Source organism: Stenella coeruleoalba (assembly GCF_951394435.1).
Source record: "Stenella coeruleoalba genome assembly, chromosome: 7".
Lineage (NCBI taxonomy): Eukaryota > Metazoa > Chordata > Mammalia > Artiodactyla > Delphinidae > Stenella > Stenella coeruleoalba.
The window spans coordinates 82,886,998-82,900,111 of NC_137153.1; the positions used below are offsets into that span (position 1 = coordinate 82,886,998).

Here is a 13,114-nt window from a genome sequence, read left to right on the forward strand (position 1 = left end):
TGCCCCTCTCCCTGGAGAGGACAAGGGGCTGCTTGCTGGAGATTTTTTAATGACTTGGGGAAAGGCTCAAATATCCCCCCATTATGGTAATCCACCCCAGGGACAAACCACACAAGAATATTATGAATTTATTTTATTTTTCTATCCTTGCAAAGGTAATACTCAGCTCATTAGAATATGAAAAATATACTGTCAAATTTCAGAATTACATGGATGAAGAAAATCACCAAAGTGGCATCATATCATGTGTGTTATAGTTGTATTTACTATATTGACTATATTAACTATATTGTGTTAACAATAGGTTGTATAAGTATATATTGAAAAGGCAAAACGCTGTAACTTATTCCAGAGCAAATAATTATGTTGGCAAACCCCAAATTGTACATTGTAGACGGGTCCTAGGAAAAGAAGATTTAATTCACAGTGGACAATAGGTTAGCTTCTGTTTTCAGCCATGTGCTATTTCAAGAATCAAACATCATGAATAATACAGGATATAGGAGGAATAGTCTAAAGATGGAAAAGCACATTTTGGTTAGGAAAGAGAATTTAAGGTTTAAGTCTTTTTTTTTTTTAAGGAAAACTGCCTTATTACAATGAGATAAGAAAATTGTTTCCTTCTTTTTTTCCTTCCTTTCTTCTTCTTTTTTTTAACCATTTTTATTTTGGATACTTGACCTCTAAGCTGAGATGACTGAAAATGCCTCCTCTGGGCATCAACCTTTTTGAAAGACTTTTTCCCCCTCCCTAAGGGCTATTTGTCTCTTGGAGGCATTGTCTACATTACTCACCAAGAGGCAAGCATTTGTCGTTGCACTAAATGCTGACATCTCCTGATAAGAGGGAAGCTGCAAAGCAGAAGAATTGAAGGCCAATATGTTTATATTGCTCTCAAGCGCATTGATGTACATTTGTGTATTGGGGAACGGGAGTGAAGCTTGAGAGTGGGCCAGTGGGGAGGGGTAAATATTTAGTGATGCTGTCTACCTATGGGCTTATAAAGTTTACAGCTGCATTAGGAGGACAAGCATTACCATTAGCATGAAGAGTGGAGCAGAGCTCAATTGCAAAAGCTTCTAGCCATACACATAGGGCAGTACGTAAATGATACACATTATTGCATTCACCCTTTCACCCTCCCCTGTTCAAGCTAATTGGAAATTTCAATCCATTTCGTAACACAACTATCAATCATTTTCCCTGGCACGAATCTTCCAGGAGGAAGAAAATGGAATACAACTAGCAACAGAGCTCACGCACTAGCCCATGTGTCTTAGATTTAACATCTGATCACTAGCTGGATTGAAGCCAAGAGGTGATTCACAAATTTGCTGCACATTAGAATCACCTGGGGAACTCTGCGACCTCCCTGTGCCCAGGCTCCTCCCTAGATCTACTAAATGAAAATCTCTGGGGCTGGGACCCAGACACCAATGTTTTCTTTAAAAGCTCTTTAGGTAATTCAAACAAGCAGCAAAGCTTGAGAACCAGCCCAAAACGGGAACAAACTTATTTCATACAGATAAAGTGGGGCAATTTGTGTGTTAAAAGAACTGTGTATCTCTCTATCTATATATACTTTTTCCTCTTTATTCTGTTTGTGTTTCAAATAGGCTTTTTTTTCCCCCCTGCAAAAAGCGTTATTGTTTCCATTTGGCCCAAGGCTTGGGAGAGGGGTCAAGGGCGGTTAAAAAGCTGCCCAGTGGCTGCAGAGTGGGGTTTCAGGAAGAGCTCTGACGCCGGAGGGGCTCCTCAGAGGCCGCAGGACTTCAGAGACTCCTGTTCGTGCTCAAGGGTGAGCCTTTCAAAGAGATACTCGCCCAGCCCAGCCTGCGGACCAGCCAGCCTGCTGCGGTTGGTCAGGTGGTCGCCCATCTTCTTGATGAGTTTCACCTGATCCTCCCGGAAGCAGCTCTCCCGGAAGTCGTAGGGTGGGAGTCTGCGCAGGCGCAACCCAGGGCGCGCAGATCCGATAGTGCCTGGTTCAGATTCTTCTCCCTGAGAACGGCGGCTTCCACAGCGTCCTGGGCTTTACCCCACTCATCTTGAGAAGGCCTCCACGCATCCTGGAAGAGGGCGCGGCCACAGCACTGGTTTCGCATTTTCAAGAGACGCTGGGCGCCCTCACACTTCTCCTCGGCCAATTGGCGAAAAAAGTGGCCCACACCGTCCAGAGTCCCATTGTTGCTGTCGAAATAGAAGCTCAGAGAGAGGTAAGTGTCGACAGATGCATGTTGAACAGGCGGTGGACGGTGGCCTCCACCACGGTGGAATAATTCTGACGAATCTGGGAGCTCGTGGTTGATCAGTGATAAGGAGCTAAGCTCAAAAAACGGTGTTGGCCTGTCCTGGAGGCTGAGGATAGCTGAGTGGCTGAGGGTAGCTGAGAGGCTGATTCTAAAGGTTGTGACTGGAAGAAAGGTTGGAGGGTGGTCGGGGGCTGGAGCAAGGAGCATCCCTGGGTCTGTTCATTCCAAACACTGTTGAAGCAAAAGACAAGATATGCAGGACCGCCGAGCACACTGCCTCAAATAGGCTTTGATATAAATGAACAAGAAGTGCAACCGAGGACAAAACTTACCCTTCCCCCCACCAAAATAGCTGGCGATACTGGAATCTAGACCTGGGAAGGGATTCTAACATTGCTTTCTTAACATTCCCAGCCACTAGAACAGTGGTTCTCAAGGTATGGTCACCTTGTAACTAAGCAGTACCCTCTGGGGCCTTCCTAGGACAGACCCATCCCCCATATCCTCTGCTGTAGTTCCTCTCTGAAGTACTCAGATAATAGTATCTCAGGCATATTTCTTGAGTCTTCAGATGCTAAAAACCACCACCAAATGGAAGAAATTAACTCCTTGATGATCATGAGCACATAGCCCCCAGACCTTCTAGCACCTGAGGATGGATAATGTTACCTGCCCTATTGCCTCAACATCAACCAATCAGAGAATTGTGCACGAGCTGATCAGATGCCCTAGGAACGCCCCTCCCTCACCTGGCCTTTAAAAATGCTTTGCTGAAACCCTTTGGAGATTTCCCGGGGTTTTGGAACACGGGCCACCCCTCTCCTTGCTCGACCTTGCAGTAAACCTTTCTCTGCTCCAGACTCCAACCTTTAGGTTTGTTTGGCCTCACTGTGCTTCAGACACACAAACCTGCTTTCGGTAACAACCTGACCAGTTTTACCAGCGTCCCCTGATGATGTGTCAGATATTCAAGTTTTAGGGCCCTGTCCCAGCCCTATGGAATCAGCAACTCTGGTGGGGCTCAGTGATCTCTGTTATAACAGGCCCTCCAGATGATTTTTATTCACCTTAAAGTTTGAAAATATCTGCATTGTCAGCTGGCCAAAGCGTCCACCAGCAGGTGAAGGGGAGTGGCGCCTGGAAAAGATAGGGACCAGCCAAGGGAAGTACAGCAGCATTTGCCGTGGTAGTAATGGAGAATGCCTTTTCTCCACTGGTTGGCACAGACTGGTATCTGGGAGCAGTGGCAGGGTTATTTAGGATGCTTTACATTTCAGTGTAGAGTGACCGCTGTCCTGGTTTGCCAGGGACTTCTGTGTGAGCACTTGAAATCTCATCCTGGCAAACCCCTTAGCCCTGGGTTTGAAAAACGTAGGGAATAACATGAAATTTAGGGGAAACATGATCTAGGTTTTGGGCAAGTCACAAGTGCTAATTAAAGCTAAGCAAGTATGGACAACATCTAGCCTTCTTGGGTTGAAAGGACTTATTGTTAAGAGATCTTTGTAGAAACGTCCCCTCTGCTTAGTCCGCTGGTCCTCAGTTCTGGCTAGACGTTGGCATCGTCTGAGGATATTTTAAATGATTTTATTGGTCTAGGATGACCAACCGTTGGTGTGAGGGTTTTTTTTTTTTTTTTTTTTTTGCTGTACGCCGGCCTCTCACTGTTGTGGCCTCTCCCGCTGCGGAGCACAGACTCCGGACGCGCAGGCTCAGCGGCCATGGCTCACGGGCCCAGCCGCTCCGCGGCACGCGGGATCCTCCCGGACCGGGGCACGAACCCGCGTCCCCTGCATCGGCAGGCGGACTCCCCAACCACTGCACCACCAGGGAAGCCCGGTGTGAGGGTTTTTAAAAAGTGCTTCAGATGATTCTAATGTGTAGCCAGATTTAGGTGCCACCGCTTAAGCTTTTGAACCTCTGCTACTTATTTTAACCTCGTCTTCCTAGGAGAATATCCAACTGTAGTTGAGGTTTGTTTTTCTTTTTTTTTAAACTGTTTTATTATAAGATTTACTGTCTTAAATAAGATTGAATGTACAGAAAATCCTGCTAGTCCATCTGGTATAGCTGGATACCCAGAATAATATCGTTAAGATATATACCATTTAAGTATTGCAACTGGCCTTTTTAAAACTAACGTATGCATTGAGTTAGTATGATCTCTTTTGAAGTTGTCATGTTGGGGAGCTATACCTCTAATCTGCTGCCATCGCTAAATATCTGGACACCTCTTATTAGGAATTGCTTTTAAAAATCTTTAGGGATTAAAACCAAGATTGCTGTATTATTTGTACTGGGACCACAAAAACCTCACAAAATTCCCGCACTGTACCTTCTACCGCCATCTCTAACCCTTGGCAACTTCTAATCTGTCCTCCATCTCCACAGTTTTGTTATTTTAAGAATAATATGTAAACATAATCATGAATTAATTTATTGGCTTTTTAAAATTTTTCCTTCAGCATCATTCCCTTGAAGTTCATTTCAATTTTTGCATATATTAATAATTTGTTCCTTTTTGTTGCTAAGTAGTATTCTATCATAAGATTTTATCACAATTTGTTTAAACATTCACCCATTGAAAGACATTTGGGTAGTTGCCAGTTTTGGGCTATTATAAGTAAAACTGCTATGAACATTTATGTGTAAGTTTCTGTGGGAACTTAATTTTTTGTTTCTTTTGGATAAATGCTCAAGAATACAGTTACTGGGTTGTAGGGTGAATCTACTTTTAGGGTTAAAAGAGACTGTCAAGCTGTTTCTCAGAGTGGCTAAACCATTTTATATTCCCACCAGTGATATGATATAATTTTTCCACGTACTCGCCAGCATTTGATGTTGTCACTATACTTTAGTTTTTCTCTGATATCTCATTATGGTCTTAATTTGCATTTCCCTAATGGCTAATGATGTTGAACATCTTTTCACGTGCTTATTTGCCATGTGTATATACTCTTCCCTGAAATGTCTGTTCCTGTCTTCTGCCTATTTTCTAATTGGATTTTTTAAAGTTGTTTGGAGGGTTCTTTGTATATTATAAATACAGGTCATTTGTCTCATATGGGATTTTCAAATATGTTTTCCCAGTGTGTAATTTTAGTTTTCATCCACTTAAAAGGATCTTCTATGAAGCATTTTTAACTCATTTTGATGAGATCCAATTTATCAGTTTTTGCTTTTATTGATCATACTTCTGGTGTAAAGTCTAAGACTTATCAACTTAGTTCTAGATGCCAAAGATTTTCTCCTATGTTTTTTTCTAAAAATGTCCTGCTTTTGCATTTAAGATTATGATCCACTTTGATTTAATTTTTGTATAAGGTGTGGAGGTTTAGGTTAAGGTTCACTTTTTTTTGGTCGAGGGATGTCCAGCTGTTTCAGTACCATTTTTTTGAAAAGTCTATTCTTCCTTGATAGCTTTTGCACTGTTGTCAAAAACAAGTTAAATGTATTTATGTCAGTCTCTTTCCGAGCTTTCCAGTGTCATTGGATACGAGTTTCAGGAAACACTGAGCCTGGATCACTTAATGCTACTGAGTTGGAGGGCTTGTATACGTTGGGCCTGTTGGCACAGCAGATGCTAGCAGATTAGACTAGTGTTGATGGGACTAGTGCCACAGGAGGATGGGTTCCCCTTCAGGCTATGCTGCCGCTACAGTACATCAAGTCCCCCTCTACCCCAACTGTGGGGCAGTGACCTGCTGCTGTCACTGCTTTGTATTAAGCTGCTTTTGCCTCAGGTGTGTGGTGGGATCCCTTGGAAGCTGCTGCTGCTGCTGTCAATCACAAGGTTAAATTCATTTTAGAAATACTTAAATATAAATACATAGACAGGCTTTTGTAGGACCTCTGTATTTGTTTTCTACTGCTTTCATATGAATCACCACAAATTTAGTGACTCAAGACAATGTAAATTTATTACCTTACAAGTCTGACATTGGTCTCAATTGGGTAAAGTAAAAGTGTTGGCAGGATCGACAGATGAATGGATAAAGGAGATGTGGCACATATATACAATGGAATATTACTCAGACATAAAAAGAAACAAAATTGAGTTATTTGTAGTGAGGTGGATGGACCTAGAGACTGTCATACAGAGTGAAGTAAGTCAGAAAGAGAAAAACAAATACTGTATGCTAACACATATATGTGGAATGTAAAAAAAAAAAGGTTCTGAAGAAGCTAGGAGCAGGACAGGAATAAAGATGCAGCCATAGAGAATGGACTTGAGGTCACAGGGAGGGGGAAGGGTAAGCTGGGACGAAGTGAGAGAGTGGCATGGACATATATACACTACCAAACGTAAAATAGATAGCTAGTGGGAAGCAGCCGCATAGCACAGGGAGGTCAGCTCGGTGCTTTGTGTCCACCTAGAGGGGTGGGATAGGGAGGGTGGGAGGGACATGCAAGAGGGAGGAGATATGGGGACATATGTATATGTATAGCTGATTCATTTTGTTATAAAGCAGTAACTAACCATTGAAAAGCAGTTATACTCGAATAAAGATATTTAAAAAAAAAAGTGTTGGCAGAGCTACATTCTTTTCTGAAGGCTCTTAGGGGTGTTTCTGTTCCCTGGACTTTATCAGCTTCCAGCAGTCACTTGCAGTCCTTGACTCAGAGTCCCCTTTCTCCACCTTCAAAACCCGAAATGTTGCATCTCTCTAATCCTGCTTTTATTAGGACATCTCTCTCTTTCTCGTTCTACAGTTGGGAATGGTTTTCTGCTTTTAAGGATTCATGCAGTTAGATTTGTTCCATGAGATAATCCAGGATAATCTTTCTATCTCAAGGTCTATAACTTCAGTCATATCTGCAAAGTCCTTTTTTCCATGTAAGGTAACATATTAATAGGTTCTAGGGATTAGGGTGAGGGCATTTTTAAGAGCCATTATGCTGCCTACCACACCCTTAATAAGTGACCTTGAGAAAATTACTGAGATTTTTAAAGCCTTAGTTTCCTCAAATATAAAATGGAAAGATATCTAGTTTATATTATGAAAGTGAAACAGTATATATGAAATCAACTAATTCAAAAAATAAGATTTCTTTTTCTTTATGATCTCCATAATTCTCAGAGTTCAGTTACTTGAACAGTTACTTTTTTTTAAACAGAGCTAAGGCATTTCAGGGTTCAGGTGCTGTAAGATTGTCTGAATTATCTGAGTAACAGTTAGCTACGCACAGGTGTAAAGCATTTGATTTACTCCCTGGTGTTCTTTACTCCCTGGGATGTTCTTCTCATCCCACCTAATCCGTATCCCTTGTCTAGCTCCAGCCAGTAGAGTCAGAGCTTGTTTTACTGTTTAAAGTTCAATTTAAATTCTCTCTACATCTCCAGATCCTCAGCCCTGGTTGCATATTATAATCACCTGGGGAGATTTCAGAAACTACTGATGCCAAATTTCTACCTATCATGGGTATTTGAGGAGGAACCTGGAATGAAAGGCCCTAGTTTATGGTTTTTGCAGCCAAATCATAGTCTACCCTGAGCCAAATCACTTGAGAGATCACCTCTAAAAAGGAATTTATCTGTTACAACTAATGCTCTTTTTTGCCAATATCCTTGATTTGTCCCTCTTTGGGGGGAAAAAAAGGGGGGAAACCCCCCCAGCAGTTTGGCTCCCTAAATTACAAGCTGTTGCTGTGGAATTAGTGTTGACTCAGAGCGCACATCTTCGGATACCCATTCTTTCTCCTGCTCCCTTGCATGAACTTTATATCCCTGGGCAGTTTTTCATCCACCGCCCTCTTTTGCTTCTAATCTTAGCAAGTAAAGTCTCCCCTTAACGAAACAGCATTTCGTGGGACTTACTGGGAGCATAGGTCAGTTCCAGACCTATCCTATGTTAGCTAAAGCAGATATAAGTGATGTATTTTTGGCATTCATCCTTGTGGGTTGGAGAGAGAAGACAGAATTTTATCTAGGTGTCATCTGACTGGGCAAATGGCCTCTTTCCCTCTGCTGCCTACCATGTGAAAAACTGAGGATGTTATCTCTAGAAGGTATCAAAATAGTTCAGATAAATCAAATTTCTCACTAAAAGATGACAAAACTATGGCTTAGGTGGTTAATTTTACATGTCAGTTTGTCTGGGCCATCATGCCCAGTTATTTGGTCAAATATTATTCTGGATATTTCTGTGATGGTGTTTTGGGTTTTTAAAAAAATTTTTATATTTTATATTTTTTGGCTGCGTTGGATCTTCGTTGTTGCACGTGGGCTTTCTCTATTTGCAGCAAGCGGGGGCTACTCTTTGTTGCAGTGCGCAGGCTTCTCATTGCCGTAGCTTCTCTTGTTGTGGAGCGTGGGCTCTAGGCACGTGGGCTCAGTAGTTGTGGTGCACGGGCTTAGTTGCTCCACGGCATGTGGGATCTTCCTGGACCAGGGCTCAAACCTATGTCCCCTGCATCGACAGGCGGATTCTTAACCACTGTGCCATGAGGAAAGTCCCTGTGATGATGTTTTTGGATGAAATTCATATTTAAATTGGTGGACTTGGAGTAAAGCAGATTATCCTCTATAATATGGGCGGGCCTCATCCAATCAGTTGAAGCTTTTAATAAAACAAAGACTGACCTCCCTGTTGCAAAAAGGAATTCTACCAGAAGACTTAACAGAAATTGAACTGCGACGCTTCCTAGAGTCTCTAGAATGCCTAACCTGCAGATTTTGAATTTACCAAGCCTCTATAATTGTGTGAACCAGTTGTTTAAAATCTCTCTCTCTTTTTCTCTTTCTCTATCTATATATAGATATCAATATAGATATAGATATCTATCAATATCTAGATCTATATTTGTCAATATATATGGTCACATTGTATACACATGCTATTAGTTCTGTTTTTCTGGAGAACCTTGACTAATATAGTGGCCCATATAAATAAAAGGATGAACCCAGGTTCACCCAGGTAGAAAGTAGTACAATGAGAACTGGAACTTAAGGCCTCATGACTCATTCAGCTGTGAACACTGACCCAGAACTGGGGTCAGCAAACTCTCGCCCACTGATCAAATCTCACTTGACTCCTGGTTTTGTAAATAACGTTTTGCTTGAACACAGCTGCACTCATTCATTAACGTACTGTGCATGGCTGTTTCTGTGCTACAGCAGCAGATGGGCAGTTGCAACAGAGATGTATGGTACACAAAATCCAAAATATTTACTATCTGACCCTTTACGGAAAAGATCTGCTGATCCTTGCTCTAGGATGCCATCTGATTTCTGATAGCACTGAGGAGAATAATTCGTGCACATTGGGTTAGATTGTTAATCTCATGTCCTCCTTAGGTCAAAGATCTCTTAAATGCTCACCCTTGCAGTAGCCAATTTGGGGAGGATTATCTGAGGATGCAGAAATATTTCTTGCCAGGTCTTTCCAATCCACACTGCTCCCTGACTGTGGTTCTTAAAACCTATTTTTTAAAAAAAATTTATTGGCGTATAGTTGATTTACAGTGTTGTGTTAGTTTCAGGTGTACAGCAGAGTGAATCAGTTATACATATATATATATATATATATATCCACTTTTTTTTTTTAGAGTCTTTTCCAAATAGGCCATTACAGAGTATTGAGTGGAGTTCCCTGTGCTAATAAGAACAGCAGGTTCTTATTAGTTATCTATTTTATATATAGTAGTGTGTATATTTCAGTCCCAATCTCCCAGTTTATCCCTCCCCCCCCAATCCCCTGGTAACCCTGTTTGTTTTCTACATCTGTGCCTCTACTTCTAAAACCTGTCTATTTTAACCGTCTACCACTCATTGCTTGCTGGCTCTGGCTTCATGTATTTGATAATCTATTTCTTGTTCTATCCTGGATGACATGTTCCAAGGACTGAGATAATATCTTATTCCACATGATTTGTCCTTGATATTGTCTATCTTGGGGTCTTCATCTATGTCCCGAAGAAAACAGTCACCCTCTTGTCTTTTAGTACTACTACTAATACCACATTTTATGGGATGAATTTGATCCAATGCACTGAAATATCCCTGTAGAAGCTGTATGCAGCCTGTCACTGGGTTTTAGCATGGGTAGAACTCAGATTAGTGTTCATATTTAAACAAATCTACTTGACCAGAAAGTTTTGTCTCACCAGTTATTTTATTACACAAGTAACTTCTGTCTTTGCATCTATGATGTAAATATTTTTAATTGCCTAAATTATCTGAAAAATTATTTAGAGCTTCCATTTCAGTAGGCATTGGAATTGCTGTGGTATGACTGTTTCATTATTTTATTTCCAAATGTTAAATTAGGCTTCAAGCTTTGGCCAAGAGTAGACAAAAAAGGGATTAAAAAGAAATGAAGAGTGGGAAAGACTTCTGATGCAATGGAGACTTAATAAAGATTTGATTTTGTGTCAATAATTTATGCCATTGCAAAATAACTCCCTGGTAAAATTCCATTCTTTGGTAATCATTAAGTACAGAAATTAACAATCAAAATATGCAGTGCTCTTCATTTTCTAAAAACAAACCTATATCTAGATGAGAGGAGAATTTATTGCATAACTGAGGCTCTGGATTTACGACTCCAAGTCCTGTCTTCTTTCAACCATACCTGCTACGTTTCTGTCTGACTTCTTGAACATGAGGTAATGGCTTCAGCTTTCATCCCCTTCCTCAGTCTATAGCTTGGTGACTAAGAGTAAGGGATCTAAAACTTGAGAACTTGGGTTCAAATCTTGACTCTAAAATTTACTTGTTGAGTACTCTTGAGCATGTTATCTGTTTTTACCTCAGTTTTCTCATCTATAAAATAGAGATAACATTACTTCTCTCAGGGAGTTGCTATGAGGGTTAAAAGAAAATTCATAACGCAAGAATTTATCAGTTCTTGGAACATAATAAATACCGAAAAAAAATGTTAGCTATTATCAAAGGCCCCTCATTTTATAGATAATATAGATTAGTTTATATAGGTATAATATTTACATATACATAAACATTTTATATCTCTATGTGTGTATACATTCTTCTCATAACAGAAATTGAGTCAACATTCACATCAAAATATGTGCTCTGTGAAATGTAGATCTCCTGTGTACAGACACAGTGCTATAGTTACCTACTGCTACATAATAAAGAAGTCCAAACTTGGTGGTGAAATAAACAAATTTTAACATGTGCACAGATTCTGTGGGTCAGCAATTCAAACAGTACACAGGAGATGGCTTGTCCCTACTCCAAGACTGATGTCTGGAACCTCAGCTCATGAGGATTCAAATGGCTGGGGCTGGAATCATCTAGATAATTTTTTTTTTTTTTTTTTTTTGACGATACGCGGGCCTCTCACTGTTGTGGCCTCTTCTGTTGTGGAGCACAGGCTCCGGACACGCAGGCTCAGTGGCCATGGCTCACGGGCCTAGCCGCTCCGCGGCATGTGGGATCCTCCCGGACCGGGGCACGAACCCCTTTCCCCTGCATCGGCAGGCGGACTCTCAACCACTGCACCACCAGGGAAGCCCCTAGATAATTTTAATTCACATGTCTGGCACCTGACATGGGATGACTTGAAGACTGGGCCCAACAAGGACTGTTGACTGGAGTGCCTACAGGTGGCTGCCCATGTGGCTTGGACTTCTCATAACGTGGTAGTTAGGATTCAAGATAGAGTATCCCAAGAATGAGTGTCCAGAGTTCAAGCATTCCAAGAGAATCATGCAAAAACGGCATGACCTTTTATGACCTAGTCTTAGATATTACAGAGCGTCACTTTCAGTATATTCTGTTGCAGAAGTTGGAGATTTTTTTCGATAAAGTGTCAGACAGTCAATATTTTAGGCTTTACAAGCCATACAGTCTCTTTTGCAACTACTCAACTCTGCTGCTGTGATGTGAAAACAGACACAAACAATGCATATACTAATGAACATGGCTGTGTTCCAATAAAGCTTTGTTTCTAAAAGCAGGTAGAGGCCTAGATTTGGCCCACCAGCCATAATTTACTGACCCCTGCTCTACTGTTTGAAGCCCTGGAAAGCCTGCCTAAATTCAAGGGAAAATGCCCACATCTGGATGGGAAGAATGGCAACGAATCTGAGACCCTGTATTAAAACCACTACATAGGGGATATTTCTAAGAGGATCTGTCTGCATACTTGGTTTCTCCCATGTATGGTGGATATGAGGTATTGAGACATCTTACATCTCTCTAAGCCTGGGTCAAGGTCATACTTGGAATCTGAACTCAATGACCTTGATTTCTGGAATAATTGGTAACTCTAATTATGATTTGCTTACACTCCTTACCCCAATAAATATACCACAAAAGCTAGATTTCAAGAAAACAGTTGCTTTATGGCAGATTTTTATTAAGTCTCCATTGACTGAATTATTCCATTTTGGTTGGAAAGCATGATTTTTGTTTCTTTCCTAAAGAGATCTGCAACTTTTCAGATGTGGTATTTCATTCTACTGAGAGGATGATGTAAGTTTTTATAAACGGAAAAAGCAGGGCAGGCTGAGTTCACTCAGATCGTACTAATGCTTACAGGAATAACCGGAACTGGAACACAGGCTTCCAGGTTTTCCTGTCCTGTGCTCTTTCCGGTAGGTGCCATTGTCTGCTGGGTCTGGCAGTAATAATTTCTGACCTTTACCTCTCTACGCTGTTGTGAAGTGGTTTGGGGCTTTGTTAGCTTTCTTATGAGTTTGTACTAAATTGTGTCCATAAAGTAGGCTGAATTCCTCAGGGAAGGATGATAGCTGTTACTGTGTTATTACTGCAAATGTTGTGTTGGTTACCTTTTTTTCTTTTGTCCAGCTGTATCCTGAACTTAAAAGATACATTATCCAAAATGAAACATGTGCATCTGGTGGAAAACACTAATTTAAGGGATGAAAATTCC

At 41.1% G+C, this 13,114-nt stretch overlaps 1 pseudogene across 1 annotated transcript; it reads right to left on the bottom strand.

The window, feature by feature from the left end:
- Positions 1-1,755: 1,755 nt before the first annotated feature.
- LOC307188902 (ferritin light chain-like) lies at positions 1,756-12,826 on the bottom strand (annotated as a pseudogene). The gene is made up of 3 exons: positions 12,758-12,826; positions 9,434-9,492; positions 1,756-2,297 (listed from the first exon to the last, which is right to left on the bottom strand). The product of its transcript is annotated as a ferritin light chain-like (transcript).
- Between the last annotated feature and the right edge of the window lie 288 nt (positions 12,827-13,114).